The sequence below is a fragment of the Rhinoderma darwinii genome, chromosome 3 (assembly GCF_050947455.1).
Source record: "Rhinoderma darwinii isolate aRhiDar2 chromosome 3, aRhiDar2.hap1, whole genome shotgun sequence".
Lineage (NCBI taxonomy): Eukaryota > Metazoa > Chordata > Amphibia > Anura > Rhinodermatidae > Rhinoderma > Rhinoderma darwinii.
In genome coordinates this window covers 410,846,471-410,861,658 of record NC_134689.1, presented here as the reverse complement: position 1 = coordinate 410,861,658, position 15,188 = coordinate 410,846,471, and the positions used below count along the sequence as shown (strand labels likewise).

Below are 15,188 nucleotides of genomic sequence, written 5' to 3'. Positions count from 1 at the left end.
TCGAGTAAAAATCTCACTCTCAGCGTCCCATTATTTACTTGGAAGCATTTAACGCTAACGGCAAGATGGCACGAAGCTTCTAGGCTTTTGGAGTTTGGTTAAAATTGGTTTAATTGAAAACCGGTTTCTTCAATCAATCAGAATGAGCAGGTAATCAGCATTTTGTCAACAAGACATTGGTTCTGAACAGGGTCAATAAATTCATCATCAAATGACCTTGTGGCGCAACGGTAGCGCGTCTGACTCCAGATCAGAAGGTTGCGTGTTCAAATCACGTCTGGGTCAGTTGTTGCTTTGATCATCATAATGTGAGTACAGAATGCTAATTTTCATCCAGCTAGTTCCAATTCCTTTGATAAGAGAATTAGGACTCACCTTGAAGTCAAACTTTTTGGACTTCTCCTTTTTTAAAGCGGCAATATCTTCGCAGCTTTTATTATTGCAATGAAAAAAGGGAAAATGTTGCTGTTGTATCAAGAAAGATATCCAGGTTCCTCTTAAATCATTCAACAAATCAACCATCACAAAATCCTTTGGCAGAGAGTTCCAAAGTCTCACTGCTCTTACAGTAAAGAATCTCAGTCTGTGATGATGGTGAATTTTTTTTCCTCCCGACGTACTTGATGCTGTCTTGTTCTGGTTAAAGCCCTGGCTTTAAAAATAAAATAATAAATAAAAAAATGTACCCTACATTGATATATTTGTACATAGTAAATAGATGGCACCTAAGAAATGTTGAAGAAAACTCAATAGCCTTTCTTGTTATCCATCTTCACCTCAAATGGTATTTTTGATTTCTACTTATACTCAATTTCTTTGTAAAATCGCATGGCCCTTAAATCCAATTTAGTTAAAGAAAGAAAAATGCTTACAGAGGATTTCCTTATCGAGTAAAAATCTCACTCTCAGCGTCCCATTATTTACTTGGAAGCATTTAACGCTAACGGCAAGATGGCACGAAACTTCTAGGCTTTTGGAGTTTGGTTAAAATTGGTTTAATTTAAAACCGGTTTCTTCAATCAATCAGAATGAGCAGGTAATCAGCATTTTGTCAACAAGACATTGGTTCTGAACAGGGTCAATAAATTCATCATCAAATGACCTTGTGGCGCAACGGTAGCGCGTCTGACTCCAGATCAGAAGGTTGCGTGTTCAAATCACGTCAGGGTCAGTTGTTGCTTTGATCATCATAATGAGAGTAGAGAATGCTAGTTTTTATCCAGCTAGTTCCAGTTCCTTTGATAAGAGAATTAGGACTCACCTTGAAGTCAAAGTTTTTGGACTTCTCCTTTTTTAAGGCGGCAATATCTACGCAGCTTTTATTATTGCAATGAAAAAAGGGAAAATGTTGCTGTTGTATCAAGAAAGATATCCAGGTTCCTCTTAAATCATTCAACAAATCAACCATCACAAAATCCTTTGGCAGAGAGTTCCAAAGTCTCACTGCTCTTACAGTAAAGAATCTCAGTCTGTGATGATGGTGAATTTTTTTTCCTCCCGACGTACTTGATGCTGTCTTGTTCTGGTTAAAGCCCTGGCTTTAAAAATAAAATAATAAATAAAAAAATGTACCCTACATTGATATATTTGTACATAGTAAATAGATGGCACCTAAGAAATGTTGAAGAAAACTCAATAGCCTTTCTTGTTATCCATCTTCACCTTAAATGGCATTTTTGATTTCTACTTATACTCAATTTCTTTGTAAAATCGCATGGCCCTTAAATCCAATTTAGTTAAAGAAAGAAAAATGCTTACAGAGGATTTCCTTATCGAGTAAAAATCTCACTCTCAGCGTCCCATTATTTACTTGGAAGCATTTAACGCTAACGGCAAGATGGCACGAAGCTTCTAGGCTTTTGGAGTTTGGTTAAAATTGGTTTAATTTAAAACCGGTTTCTTCAATCAATCAGAATGAGCAGGTATACAGCATTTTGTCAACAAGACATTGGTTCTGAACAGGGTCAATAAATTCATCATCAAATGACCTTGTGGCGCAACGGTAGCGCGTCTGACTCGAGATCAGAAGGTTGTGTGTTCAAATCACGTCAGGGTCAGTTGTTGCTTTGATCATCATAATGTGAGTACAGAATGCTAATTTTCATCCAGCTAGTTCCAGTTCCTTTGATAAGAGAATTAGGACTCACCTTGAAGTCAAAGTTTTTGGACTTCTCCTTTTTTAAGGCGGCAATATCTGCGCAGCTTATATTATTGCAATGAAAAAAGGGAAAATGTTGCTGTTGTATCAAGAAAGATATCCAGGTTCCTATTAAATCATTCAACAAATCAACCATCACAAAATCCTTTGGCAGAGAGTTCCAAAGTCTCACTGCTCTTACAGTAAAGAATCTCAGTCTGTGATGATGGTGAATTTTTTTTCCTCCCGACGTACTTGATGCTGTCTTGTTCTGGTTAAAGCCCTGGCTTTAAAAATAAAATAATAAATAAAAAAATGTACCCTACATTGATATATTTGTACATAGTAAATAGATGGCACCTAAGAAATGTTGAAGAAAACTCAATAGCCTTTCTTGTTATCCATCTTCACCTCAAATGGTATTTTTGATTTCTACTTATACTCAATTTCTTTGTAAAATTGCATGGCCCTTAAATCCAATTTAGTTAAAGAAAGAAAAATGCTTACAGAGGATTTCCTTATCGAGTAAAAATCTCACTCTCAGCGTCCCATTATTTACTTGGAAGCATTTAACGCTAACGGCAAGATGGCACGAAGCTTCTAGGCTTTTGGAGTTTGGTTAAAATTGGTTTAATTTAAAACCGGTTTCTTCAATCAATCAGAATGAGCAGGTAATCAGCATTTTGTCAACAAGACATTGGTTCTGAACAGGGTCAATAAATTCATCATCAAATGACCTTGTGGCGCAACGGTAGCGCGTCTGACTCCAGATCAGAAGGTTGCGTGTTCAAATCACGTCAGGGTCAGTTGTTGCTTTGATCATCATAATGAGAGTAGAGAATGCTAGTTTTTATCCAGCTAGTTCCAGTTCCTTTGATAAGAGAATTAGGACTCACCTTGAAGTCAAAGTTTTTGGACTTCTCCTTTTTTAAGGCGGCAATATCTACGCAGCTTTTATTATTGCAATGAAAAAAGGGAAAATGTTGCTGTTGTATCAAGAAAGATATCCAGGTTCCTCTTAAATCATTCAACAAATCAACCATCACAAAATCCTTTGGCAGAGAGTTCCAAAGTCTCACTGCTCTTACAGTAAAGAATCTCAGTCTGTGATGATGGTGAATTTTTTTTCCTCCCGACGTACTTGATGCTGTCTTGTTCTGGTTAAAGCCCTGGCTTTAAAAATAAAATAATAAATAAAAAAATGTACCCTACATTGATATATTTGTACATAGTAAATAGATGGCACCTAAGAAATGTTGAAGAAAACTCAATAGCCTTTCTTGTTATCCATCTTCACCTTAAATGGCATTTTTGATTTCTACTTATACTCAATTTCTTTGTAAAATCGCATGGCCCTTAAATCCAATTTAGTTAAAGAAAGAAAAATGCTTACAGAGGATTTCCTTATCGAGTAAAAATCTCACTCTCAGCGTCCCATTATTTACTTGGAAGCATTTAACGCTAACGGCAAGATGGCACGAAGCTTCTAGGCTTTTGGAGTTTGGTTAAAATTGGTTTAATTTAAAACCGGTTTCTTCAATCAATCAGAATGAGCAGGTATTCAGCATTTTGTCAACAAGACATTGGTTCTGAACAGGGTCAATAAATTCATCATCAAATGACCTTGTGGCGAAACGGTAGCGCGTCTGACTCGGGATCAGAAGGTTGTGTGTTCAAATCATGTCAGGGTCAGTTGTTGCTTTGAGCATCATAATGTGAGTACAGAATGCTAATTTTCATCCAGCTAGTTCCAGTTCCTTTGATAAGAGAATTAGGACTCACCTTGAAGTCAAAGTTTTTGGACTTCTCCTTTTTTAAGGCGGCAATATCTGCGCAGCTTTTATTATTGCAATGAAAAAAGGGAAAATGTTGCTGTTGTATCAAGAAAGATATCCAGGTTCCTCTTAAATCATTCAACAAATCAACCATCACAAAATCCTTTGGCAGAGAGTTCCAAAGTCTCACTGCTCTTACAGTAAAGAATCTCAGTCTGTGATGATGGTGAATTTTTTTTCCTCCCGACGTACTTGATGCTGTCTTGTTCTGGTTAAAGCCCTGGCTTTAAAAATAAAATAATAAATAAAAAAATGTACCCTACATTGATATATTTGTACATAGTAAATAGATGGCACCTAAGAAATGTTGAAGAAAACTCAATAGCCTTTCTTGTTATCCATCTTCACCTTAAATGGTATTTTTGATTTCTACTTATACTCAATTTCTTTGTAAAATCGCATGGCCCTTAAATCCAATTTAGTTAAAGAAAGAAAAATGCTTACAGAGGATTTCCTTATCGAGTAAAAATCTCACTCTCAGCGTCCCATTATTTACTTGGAAGCATTTAACGCTAACGGCAAGATGGCACGAAGCTTCTAGGCTTTTGGAGTTTGGTTAAAATTGGTTTAATTTAAAACCGGTTTCTTCAATCAATCAGAATGAGCAGGTAATCAGCATTTTGTCAACAAGACATTGGTTCTGAACAGGGTCAATAAATTCATCATCAAATGACCTTGTGGCGCAAAGGTAGCGCGTCTGACTCCAGATCAGAAGGTTGCGTGTTCAAATCACGTCAGGGTCAGTTGTTGCTTTGATCATCATAATGAGAGTAGAGAATGCTAGTTTTTCATCCAGCTAGTTCCAGTTCCTTTGATAAGAGAATTAGGACTCACCTTGAAGTCAAAGTTTTTGGACTTCTCCTTTTTTAAGGCGGCAATATCTACGCAGCTTTTATTATTGCAATGAAAAAAGGGAAAATGTTGCTGTTGTATCAAGAAAGATATCCAGGTTCCTCTTAAATCATTCAACAAATCAACCATCACAAAATCCTTTGGCAGAGAGTTCCAAAGTCTCACTGCTCTTACAGTAAAGAATCTCAGTCTGTGATGATGGTGAATTTTTTTTCCTCCCGACATACTTGATGCTGTCTTGTTCTGGTTAAAGCCCTGGCTTTAAAAATAAAATAATAAATAAAAAAATGTACCCTACATTGATATATTTGTACATAGTAAATAGATGGCACCTAAGAAATGTTGAAGAAAACTCAATAGCCTTTCTTGTTATCCATCTTCACATTAAATGGCATTTTTGATTTCTACTTATACTCAATTTCTTTGTAAAATCGCATGGCCCTTAAATCCAATTTAGTTAAAGAAAGAAAAATGCTTACAGAGGATTTCCTTATCGAGTAAAAATCTCACTCTCAGCGTCCCATTATTTACTTGGAAGCATTTAACGCTAACGGCAAGATGGCACGAAGCTTCTAGGCTTTTGGAGTTTGGTTAAAATTGGTTTAATTTAAAACCGGTTTCTTCAATCAATCAGAATGAGCAGGTATTCAGCATTTTGTCAACAAGACATTGGTTCTGAACAGGGTCAATAAATTCATCATCAAATGACCTTGTGGCGCAACGGTAGCGCGTCTGACTCGGGATCAGAAGGTTGTGTGTTCAAATCATGTCAGGGTCAGTTGTTGCTTTGAGCATCATAATGTGAGTACAGAATGCTAATTTTCATCCAGCTAGTTCCAGTTCCTTTGATAAGAGAATTAGGACTCACCTTGAAGTCAAAGTTTTTGGACTTCTCCTTTTTTAAGGCGGCAATATCTGCGCAGCTTTTATTATTGCAATGAAAAAAGGGAAAATGTTGCTGTTGTATCAAGAAAGATATCCAGGTTCCTCTTAAATCATTCAACAAATCAACCATCACAAAATCCTTTGGCAGAGAGTTCCAAAGTCTCACTGCTCTTACAGTAAAGAATCTCAGTCTGTGATGATGGTGAATTTTTTTTCCTCCCGACGTACTTGATGCTGTCTTGTTCTGGTTAAAGCCCTGGCTTTAAAAATAAAATAATAAATAAAAAAATGTACCCTACATTGATATATTTGTACATAGTAAATAGATGGCACCTAAGAAATGTTGAAGAAAACTCAATAGCCTTTCTTGTTATCCATCTTCACCTTAAATGGTATTTTTGATTTCTACTTATACTCAATTTCTTTGTAAAATCGCATGGCCCTTAAATCCAATTTAGTTAAAGAAAGAAAAATGCTTACAGAGGATTTCCTTATCGAGTAAAAATCTCACTCTCAGCGTCCCATTATTTACTTGGAAGCATTTAACGCTAACGGCAAGATGGCACGAAGCTTCTAGGCTTTTGGAGTTTGGTTAAAATTGGTTTAATTTAAAACCGGTTTCTTCAATCAATCAGAATGAGCAGGTAATCAGCATTTTGTCAACAAGACATTGGTTCTGAACAGGGTCAATAAATTCATCATCAAATGACCTTGTGGCGCAAAGGTAGCGCGTCTGACTCCAGATCAGAAGGTTGCGTGTTCAAATCACGTCAGGGTCAGTTGTTGCTTTGATCATCATAATGAGAGTAGAGAATGCTAGTTTTTCATCCAGCTAGTTCCAGTTCCTTTGATAAGAGAATTAGGACTCACCTTGAAGTCAAAGTTTTTGGACTTCTCCTTTTTTAAGGCGGCAATATCTACGCAGCTTTTATTATTGCAATGAAAAAAGGGAAAATGTTGCTGTTGTATCAAGAAAGATATCCAGGTTCCTCTTAAATCATTCAACAAATCAACCATCACAAAATCCTTTGGCAGAGAGTTCCAAAGTCTCACTGCTCTTACAGTAAAGAATCTCAGTCTGTGATGATGGTGAATTTTTTTTCCTCCCGACGTACTTGATGCTGTCTTGTTCTGGTTAAAGCCCTGGCTTTAAAAATAAAATAATAAATAAAAAAATGTACCCTACATTAATATATTTGTACATAGTAAATAGATGGCACCTAAGAAATGTTGAAGAAAACTCAATAGCCTTTCTTGTTATCCATCTTCACCTTAAATGGTATTTTTGATTTCTACTCATACTCAATTTCTTTGTAAAATCGCATGGCCCTTAAATCCAATTTAGTTAAAGAAAGAAAAATGCTTACAGAGGATTTCCTTATCGAGTAAAAATCTCATTCTCAGCGTCCCATTATTTACTTGGAAGCATTTAACGCTAACGGCAAGATGGCACGAAGCTTCTAGGCTTTTGGAGTTTGGTTAAAATTGGTTTAATTTAAAACCGGTTTCTTCAATCAATCAGAATGAGCAGGTAATCAGCATTTTGTCAACAAGACATTGGTTCTGAACAGGGTCAATAAATTCACCATCAAATGACCTTGTGGCGCAACGGTAGCGCGTCTGACTCCAGAACAGATGGTTGTGTGTTCAAATCACGTCAGGGTCAGTTGTTGCTTTGATCATCATAATGAGAGTAGAGAATGCTAGTTTTTCATCCAGCTAGTTCCAGTTCCTTTGATAAGAGAATTAGGACTCACCTTCAAGTCAAAGTTTTTGGACTTCTCCTTTTTTAAGGCGGCAATATCTACGCAGCTTTTATTATTGCAATGAAAAAAGGGAAAATGTTGCTGTTGTATCAAGAAAGATATCCAGGTTCCTCTTAAATCATTCAACAAATCAACCATCACAAAATCCTTTGGCAGAGAGTTCCAAAGTCTCACTTCTCTTACAGTAAAGAATCTCAGTCTGTGATGATGGTGAATTTTTTTTCCTCCCGACGTACTTGATGCTGTCTTGTTCTGGTTAAAGCCCTGGCTTTAAAAATAAAATAATAAATAAAAAAAATGTACCCTACATTGATATATTTGTACATAGTAAATAGATGCCACCTAAGAAATGTTGAAGAAAACTCAATAGCCTTTCTTGTTATCCATCTTCACCTTAAATGGCATTTTTGATTTCTACTTATACTCAATTTCTTTGTAAAATCGCATGGCCCTTAAATCCAATTTAGTTAAAGAAAGAAAAATGCTTACAGATGATTTCCTTATCGAGTAAAAATCTCACTCTCAGCATCCCATTATTTACTTGGAAGCATTTAACGCTAACGGCAAGATGGCACGAAGCTTCTAGGCTTTTGGAGTTTGGTTAAAATTGGTTTAATTTAAAACCGGTTTCTTCAATCAATCAGAATGAGCAGGTAATCAGCATTTTGTCAACAAGACATTGGTTCTGAACAGGGTCAATAAATTCAACATCAAATGACCTTGTGGTGCAACGGTAGCGCGTCTGACTCCAGATCAGAAGGTTGCGGGTTCAAATCACGTCAGGGTCAGTTGTTGCTTTGATCATCATAATGTGAGTACAGAATGCTAATTTTCATCCAGGTAGTTCCAATTCCTTTGATAAGAGAATTAGGACTCACCTTGAAGTCAAACTTTTTGGACTTCTCCTTTTTTAAAGCGGCAATATCTTCGCAGCTTTTATTATTGCAATGAAAAAAGGGAAAATGTTGCTGTTGTATCAAGAAAGATATCCAGGTTCCTCTTAAATCATTCAACAAATCAACCATCACAAAATCCTTTGGCAGAGAGTTCCAAAGTCTCACTGCTCTTACAGTAAAGAATCTCAGTCTGTGATGATGGTGAATTTTTTTTCCTCCCGACGTACTTGATGCTGTCTTGTTCTGGTTAAAGCCCTGGCTTTAAAAATAAAATAATAAATAAAAAAATGTACCCTACATTGATATATTTGTACATAGTAAATAGATGGCACCTAAGAAATGTTGAAGAAAACTCAATAGCCTTTCTTGTTATCCATCTTCACCTTAAATGGTATTTTTGATTTCTACTTATACTCAATTTCTTTGTAAAATCGCATGGCCCTTAAATCCAATTTAGTTAAAGAAAGAAAAATGCTTACAGAGGATTTCCTTATCGAGTAAAAATCTCACTCTCAGCGTCCCATTATTTACTTGGAAGCATTTAACGCTAACGGCAAGATGGCACGAAGCTTCTAGGCTTTTGGAGTTTGGTTAAAATTGGTTTAATTTAAAACCGGTTTCTTCAATCAATGAGAATGAGCAGGTAATCAGCATTTTGTCAACAAGACATTGGTTCTGAACAGGGTCAATAAATTCATCATCAAATGACCTTGTGGCGCAACGGTAGCGCGTCTGACTCCAGATCAGAAGGTTGCGTGTTCAAATCACGTCAGGGTCAGTTGTTGCTTTGATCATCATAATGAGAGTACAGAATGCTAGTTTTTCATCCAGCTAGTTCCAATTCCTTTGATAAGAGAATTAGGACTCACCTTGAAGTCAAAGTTTTTGGACTTCTCCTTTTTTAAGGCGGCAATATCTACGCAGCTTTTATTATTGCAATGAAAAAAGGGAAAATGTTGCTGTTGTATCAAGAAAGATATCCAGGTTCCTCTTAAATCATTCAACAAATCAACCATCACAAAATCCTTTGGCAGAGAGTTCCAAAGTCTCACTGCTCTTACAGTAAAGAATCTCAGTCTGTGATGATGGTGAATTTTTTTTCCTCCCGACGTACTTGATGCTGTCTTGTTCTGGTTAAAGCCCTGGCTTTAAAAATAAAATAATAAATAAAAAAATGTACCCTACATTGATATATTTGTACATAGTAAATAGATGGCACCTAAGAAATGTTGAAGAAAACTCAATAGCCTTTCTTGTTATCCATCTTCACCTTAAATGGTATTTTTGATTTCTAATTATACTCAATTTCTTTGTAAAATCGCATGGCCCTTAAATCCAATTTAGTTAAAGAAAGAAAAATGCTTACAGATGATTTCCTTATCGAGTAAAAATCTCACTCTCAGCGTCCCATTATTTACTTGGAAGCATTTAACGCTAACGGCAAGATGGCACGAAGCTTCTAGGCTTTTGGAGTTTGGTTAAAATTGGTTTAATTTAAAACCGGTTTCTTCAATCAATCAGAATGAGCAGGTAATCAGCATTTTGTCAACAAGACATTGGTTCTGAACAGGGTCAATAAATTCAACATCAAATGACCTTGTGGTGCAACGGTAGCGCGTCTGACTCCAGATCAGAAGGTTGCGTGTTCAAATCACGTCAGGGTCAGTTGTTGCTTTGATCATCATAATGAGAGTAGAGAATGCTAGTTTTTCATCCAGCTAGTTCCAGTTCCTTTGATTAGAGAATTAGGACTCACCTTGAAGTCAAAGTTTTTGGACTTCTCCTTTTTTAAGGCGGCAATATCTACGCAGCTTTTATTATTGCAATGAAAAAAGGGAAAATGTTGCTGTTGTATCAAGAAAGATATCCAGGTTCCTCTTAAATCATTCAACAAATCAACCATCACAAAATCCTTTGGCAGAGAGTTCCAAAGTCTCACTGCTCTTACAGTAAAGAATCTCAGTCTGTGATGATGGTGAATTTTTTTTCCTCCCGACGTACTCTATGCTGTCTTGTTCTGGTTAAAGCCCTGGCTTTAAAAATAAAATAATAAATAAAAAAATGTACCCTACATTGATATATTTGTACATAGTAAATAGATGGCACCTAAGAAATGTTGAAGAAAACTCAATAGCCTTTCTTGTTATCCATCTTCACCTTAAATGGTATTTTTGATTTCTACTTATACTCAATTTCTTTGTAAAATCGCATGGCCCTTAAATCCAATTTAGTTAAAGAAAGAAAAATGCTTACAGAGGATTTCCTTATCGAGTAAAAATCTCACTCTCAGCGTCCCATTATTTACTTGGAAGCATTTAACGCTAACGGCAAGATGGCACGAAGCTTCTAGGCTTTTGGAGTTTGGTTAAAATTGGTTTAATTTAAAACCGGTTTCTTCAATCAATCAGAATGAGCAGGTAATCAGCATTTTGTCAACAAGACATTGGTTCTGAACAGGGTCAATAAATTAATCATCAAATGACCTTGTGGCGAAACGGTAGCGCGTCTGACTCCAGATCAGAAGGTTGCGTGTTCAAATCACGTCAGGGTCAGTTGTTGCTACATAATGAGAGTAGAGAATGCTAGTTTTTCATCCAGCTAGTTCCAGTTCCTTTGATAAGAGAATTAGGACTCACCTTGAAGTCAAAGTTTTTGGACTTCTCCTTTTTTAAGGCGGCAATATCTACGCAGCTTTTATTATTGCAATGAAAAAAGGGAAAATGTTGCTGTTGTATCAAGAAAGATATTCAGGTTCCTCTTAAATCATTCAACAAATCAACCATCACAAAATCCTTTGGCAGAGAGTTCCAAAGTCTCACTGCTCTTACAGTAAAGAATCTCAGTCTGTGATGATGGTGAATTTTTTTTCCTCCCGATGTACTTGATGCTGTCTTGTTCTGGTTAAAGCCCTGGCTTTAAAAATAAAATAATAAATAAAAAAATTTACCCTACATTGATATATTTGTACATAGTAAATAGATGGCACCTAAGAAATGTTGAAGAAAACTCAATAGCCTTTCTTGTTATCCATCTTCACCTTAAATGGTATTTTTGATTTCTACTTATACTCAATTTCTTTGTAAAATCGCATGGCCCTTAAATCCAATTTAGTTAAGGAAAGAAAAATGCTTACAGAGGATTTCCTTATCGAGTAAAAATCTCACTCTCAGCGTCCCATTATTTACTTGGAAGCATTTAACGCTAACGGCAAGATGGCACGAAGCTTCTAGGCTTTTGGAGTTTGGTTAAAATTGGTTTAATTTAAAACCGGTTTCTTCAATCAATCAGAATGAGCAGGTAATCAGCATTTTGTCAACAAGACATTGGTTCTGAACAGGGTCAATAAATTAATCATCAAATGACCTTGTGGCGAAACGGAAGCGCGTCTGACTCCAGATCAGAAGGTTGCATGTTCAAATCACGTCAGGGTCAGTTGTTGCTTTAATCATCATAATGTGAGTACAGAATGCTAATTTTCATCCAGCTAGTTCCAATTCCTTTGATAAGAGAATTAGGACTCACCTTGAAGTCAAAGTTTTTGGACTTCTCCTTTTTTAAGGCGGCAATATCTACGCAGCTTTTATTATTGCAATGAAAAAAGGGAAAATGTTGCTGTTGTATCAAGAAAGATATCCAGGTTCCTCTTAAATCATTCAACAAATCAACCATCACAAAATCCTTTGGCAGAGAGTTCCAAAGTCTCACTGCTCTTACAGTAAAGAATCTCAGTCTGTGATGATGGTGAATTTTTTTTCCTCCCGACGTACTTGATGCTGTCTTGTTCTGGTTAAAGCCCTGGCTTTAAAAATAAAATAATAAATAAAAAAATGTACCCTACATTGATATATTTGTACATAGTAAATAGATGGCACCTAAGAAATGTTGAAGAAAACTCAATAGCCTTTCTTGTTATCCATCTTCACCTTAAATGGTATTTTTGATTTCTACTTATACTCAATTTCTTTGTAAAATCGCATGGCCCTTAAATCCAATTTAGTTAAAGAAAGAAAAATGCTTACAGAGGATTTCCTTATCGAGTAAAAATCTCACTCTCAGCGTCCCATTATTTACTTGGAAGCATTTAACGCTAACGGCAAGATGGCACGAAGCTTCTAGGCTTTTGGAGTTTGGTTAAAATTGGTTTAATTTAAAACCGGTTTCTTCAATCAATCAGAATGAGCAGGTAATCAGCATTTTGTCAACAAGACATTGGTTCTGAACAGGGTCAATAAATTCATCATCAAATGACCTTGTGGCGCAACGGTAGCGCGTCTGACTCCAGATCAGAAGGTTGCGTGTTCAAATCACGTCAGGGTCAGTTGTTGCTTTGATCATCATAATGAGAGTAGAGAATGCTAGTTTTTCATCCAGCTAGTTCCAGTTCCTTTGATAAGAGAATTAGGACTCACCTTGAAGTCAAAGTTTTTGGACTTCTCCTTTTTTAAGGCGGCAATATCTACGCAGCTTTTATTATTGCAATGAAAAAAGGGAAAATGTTGCTGTTGTATCAAGAAAGATATCCAGGTTCCTCTTAAATCATTCAACAAATCAACCATCACAAAATCCTTTGGCAGAGAGTTCCAAAGTCTCACTGCTCTTACAGTAAAGAATCTCAGTCTGTGATGATGGTGAATTTTTTTTCCTCCCGATGTACTTGATGCTGTCTTGTTCTGGTTAAAGCCCTGGCTTTAAAAATACCCTACATTGATATATTTGTACATAGTAAATGGATGGCACCTAAGAAATGTTGAAGAAAACTCAATAGCCTTTCTTGTTATCCATCTTCACCTTAAATGGTATTTTTGATTTCTGCTTATACTCAATTTCTTTGTAAAATCGCATGGCCCTTAAATCCAATTTAGTTAAAGAAAGAAAAATGCTTACAGAGGATTTCCTTATCGAGTAAAAATCTCACTCTCAGCGTCCCATTATTTACTTGGAAGCATTTAACGCTAACGGCAAGATGGCACGAAGCTTCTAGGCTTTTGGAGTTTGGTTAAAATTGGTTTAATTTAAAACCGGTTTCTTCAATCAATCAGAATGAGCAGGTAATCAGCATTTTGTCAACAAGGCATTGGTTCTGAACAGGGTCAATAAATTCATCATCAAATGACCTTGTGGCGCAACGGTAGCGCGTCTGACTCCAGATCAGAAGGTTGCGTGTTCAAATCACGTCAGGGTCAGTTGTTGCTTTGATCATCATAATGTGAGTACAGAATGCTAATTTTCATCCAGCTAGTTCCAATTCCTTTGATAAGAGAATTAGGACTCACCTTGAAGTCAAAGTTTTTGGACTTCTCCTTTTTTAAGGCGGCAATATCTACGCAGCTTTTATTATTGCAATGAAAAAAGGGAAAATGTTGCTGTTGTATCAAGAAAGATATCCAGGTTCCTCTTAAATCATTCAACAAATCAACCATCACAAAATCCTTTGGCAGAGAGTTCCAAAGTCTCACTGCTCTTACAGTAAAGAATCTCAGTCTGTGATGATGGTGAATTTTTTTTCCTCCCGACGTACTTGATGCTGTCTTGTTCTGGTTAAAGCCCTGGCTTTAAAAATAAAATAATAAATAAAAAAATGTACCCTACATTGATATATTTGTACATAGTAAATAGATGGCACCTAAGAAATGTTGAAGAAAACTCAATAGCCTTTCTTGTTATCCATCTTCACCTTAAATGGTATTTTTGATTTCTACTTATACTCAATTTCTTTGTAAAATCGCATGGCCCTTAAATCCAATTTAGTTAAAGAAAGAAAAATGCTTACAGAGGATTTCCTTATCGAGTAAAAATCTCACTCTCAGCGTCCCATTATTTACTTGGAAGCATTTAACGCTAACGGCAAGATGGCACGAAGCTTCTAGGCTTTTGGAGTTTGGTTAAAATTGGTTTAATTTAAAACCGGTTTCTTCAATCAATCAGAATGAGCAGGTAATCAGCATTTTGTCAACAAGACATTGGTTCTGAACAGGGTCAATAAATTAATCATCAAATGACCTTGTGGCGAAACGGTAGCGCGTCTGACTCCAGATCAGAAGGTTGCGTGTTCAAATCACGTCAGGGTCAGTTGTTGCTTTGATCATCATAATGTGAGTACAGAATGCTAATTTTCATCCAGCTAGTTCCAGTTCCTTTGATAAGAGAATTAGGACTCACCTTGAAGTCAAAGTTTTTGGACTTCTCCTTTTTTAAGGCGGCAATATCTACGCAGCTTTTATTATTGCAATGAAAAAAGGGAAAATGTTGCTGTTGTATCAAGAAAGATATCCAGGTTCCTCTTAAATCATTCAACAAATCAACCATCACAAAATCCTTTGGCAGAGAGTTCCAAAGTCTCACTGCTCTTACAGTAAAGAATCTCAGTCTGTGATGATGGTGAATTTTTTTTCCTCCCGACGTACTTGATGCTGTCTTGTTCTGGTTAAAGCCCTGGCTTTAAAAATAAAATAATAAATAAAAAAATGTACCCTACATTGATATATTTGTACATAGTAAATAGATGGCACCTAAGAAATGTTGAAGAAAACTCAATAGCCTTTCTTGTTATCCATCTTCACCTTAAATGGTATTTTTGATTTCTACTTATACTCAATTTCTTTGTAAAATCGCATTGCCCTTAAATCCAATTTAGTTAAAGAAAGAAAAATGCTTACAGAGGATTTCCTTATCGAGTAAAAATCTCACTCTCAGCGTCCCATTATTTACTTGGAAGCATTTAACGCTAACGGCAAGATGGCACGAAGCTTCTAGGCTTTTGGAGTTTGGTTAAAATTGGTTTAATTTAAAACCGGTTTCTTCAATCAATCAGAATGAG

At 36.2% G+C, this 15,188-nt stretch overlaps 15 non-coding genes across 15 annotated transcripts; all 15 read left to right on the top strand.

Annotated features, from left to right (window-relative positions):
• The first annotated feature begins 213 nt into the window (after positions 1–213).
• TRNAW-CCA (transfer RNA tryptophan (anticodon CCA)) lies at positions 214–285 on the top strand. The gene has a single exon. It is a non-coding gene; the product is annotated as a tRNA-Trp (tRNA).
• An 814-nt stretch (positions 286–1,099) lies between these two features.
• Positions 1,100–1,171, top strand: TRNAW-CCA (transfer RNA tryptophan (anticodon CCA)). Its single transcript has one exon. It is a non-coding gene; the product is annotated as a tRNA-Trp (tRNA).
• An 814-nt stretch (positions 1,172–1,985) lies between these two features.
• On the top strand, positions 1,986–2,057 carry TRNAS-CGA (transfer RNA serine (anticodon CGA)). Its single transcript has one exon. It is a non-coding gene; the product is annotated as a tRNA-Ser (tRNA).
• Positions 2,058–2,871: 814 nt separating this feature from the next.
• Positions 2,872–2,943, top strand: TRNAW-CCA (transfer RNA tryptophan (anticodon CCA)). Its single transcript has one exon. It is a non-coding gene; the product is annotated as a tRNA-Trp (tRNA).
• Positions 2,944–4,643: 1,700 nt separating this feature from the next.
• TRNAW-CCA (transfer RNA tryptophan (anticodon CCA)) lies at positions 4,644–4,715 on the top strand. Its single transcript has one exon. It is a non-coding gene; the product is annotated as a tRNA-Trp (tRNA).
• An 815-nt stretch (positions 4,716–5,530) lies between these two features.
• Positions 5,531–5,602, top strand: TRNAP-CGG (transfer RNA proline (anticodon CGG)). Its single transcript has one exon. It is a non-coding gene; the product is annotated as a tRNA-Pro (tRNA).
• Positions 5,603–6,416: 814 nt separating this feature from the next.
• Positions 6,417–6,488, top strand: TRNAW-CCA (transfer RNA tryptophan (anticodon CCA)). Its single transcript has one exon. It is a non-coding gene; the product is annotated as a tRNA-Trp (tRNA).
• Positions 6,489–7,303: 815 nt separating this feature from the next.
• TRNAW-CCA (transfer RNA tryptophan (anticodon CCA)) lies at positions 7,304–7,375 on the top strand. The gene has a single exon. It is a non-coding gene; the product is annotated as a tRNA-Trp (tRNA).
• Positions 7,376–8,191: 816 nt separating this feature from the next.
• Positions 8,192–8,263, top strand: TRNAW-CCA (transfer RNA tryptophan (anticodon CCA)). The gene has a single exon. It is a non-coding gene; the product is annotated as a tRNA-Trp (tRNA).
• An 814-nt stretch (positions 8,264–9,077) lies between these two features.
• On the top strand, positions 9,078–9,149 carry TRNAW-CCA (transfer RNA tryptophan (anticodon CCA)). Its single transcript has one exon. It is a non-coding gene; the product is annotated as a tRNA-Trp (tRNA).
• An 815-nt stretch (positions 9,150–9,964) lies between these two features.
• On the top strand, positions 9,965–10,036 carry TRNAW-CCA (transfer RNA tryptophan (anticodon CCA)). The gene has a single exon. It is a non-coding gene; the product is annotated as a tRNA-Trp (tRNA).
• Positions 10,037–10,851: 815 nt separating this feature from the next.
• Positions 10,852–10,923, top strand: TRNAW-CCA (transfer RNA tryptophan (anticodon CCA)). Its single transcript has one exon. It is a non-coding gene; the product is annotated as a tRNA-Trp (tRNA).
• A 1,694-nt stretch (positions 10,924–12,617) lies between these two features.
• Positions 12,618–12,689, top strand: TRNAW-CCA (transfer RNA tryptophan (anticodon CCA)). Its single transcript has one exon. It is a non-coding gene; the product is annotated as a tRNA-Trp (tRNA).
• Positions 12,690–13,482: 793 nt separating this feature from the next.
• On the top strand, positions 13,483–13,554 carry TRNAW-CCA (transfer RNA tryptophan (anticodon CCA)). Its single transcript has one exon. It is a non-coding gene; the product is annotated as a tRNA-Trp (tRNA).
• An 814-nt stretch (positions 13,555–14,368) lies between these two features.
• On the top strand, positions 14,369–14,440 carry TRNAW-CCA (transfer RNA tryptophan (anticodon CCA)). Its single transcript has one exon. It is a non-coding gene; the product is annotated as a tRNA-Trp (tRNA).
• The last annotated feature ends 748 nt before the right edge of the window (positions 14,441–15,188 follow it).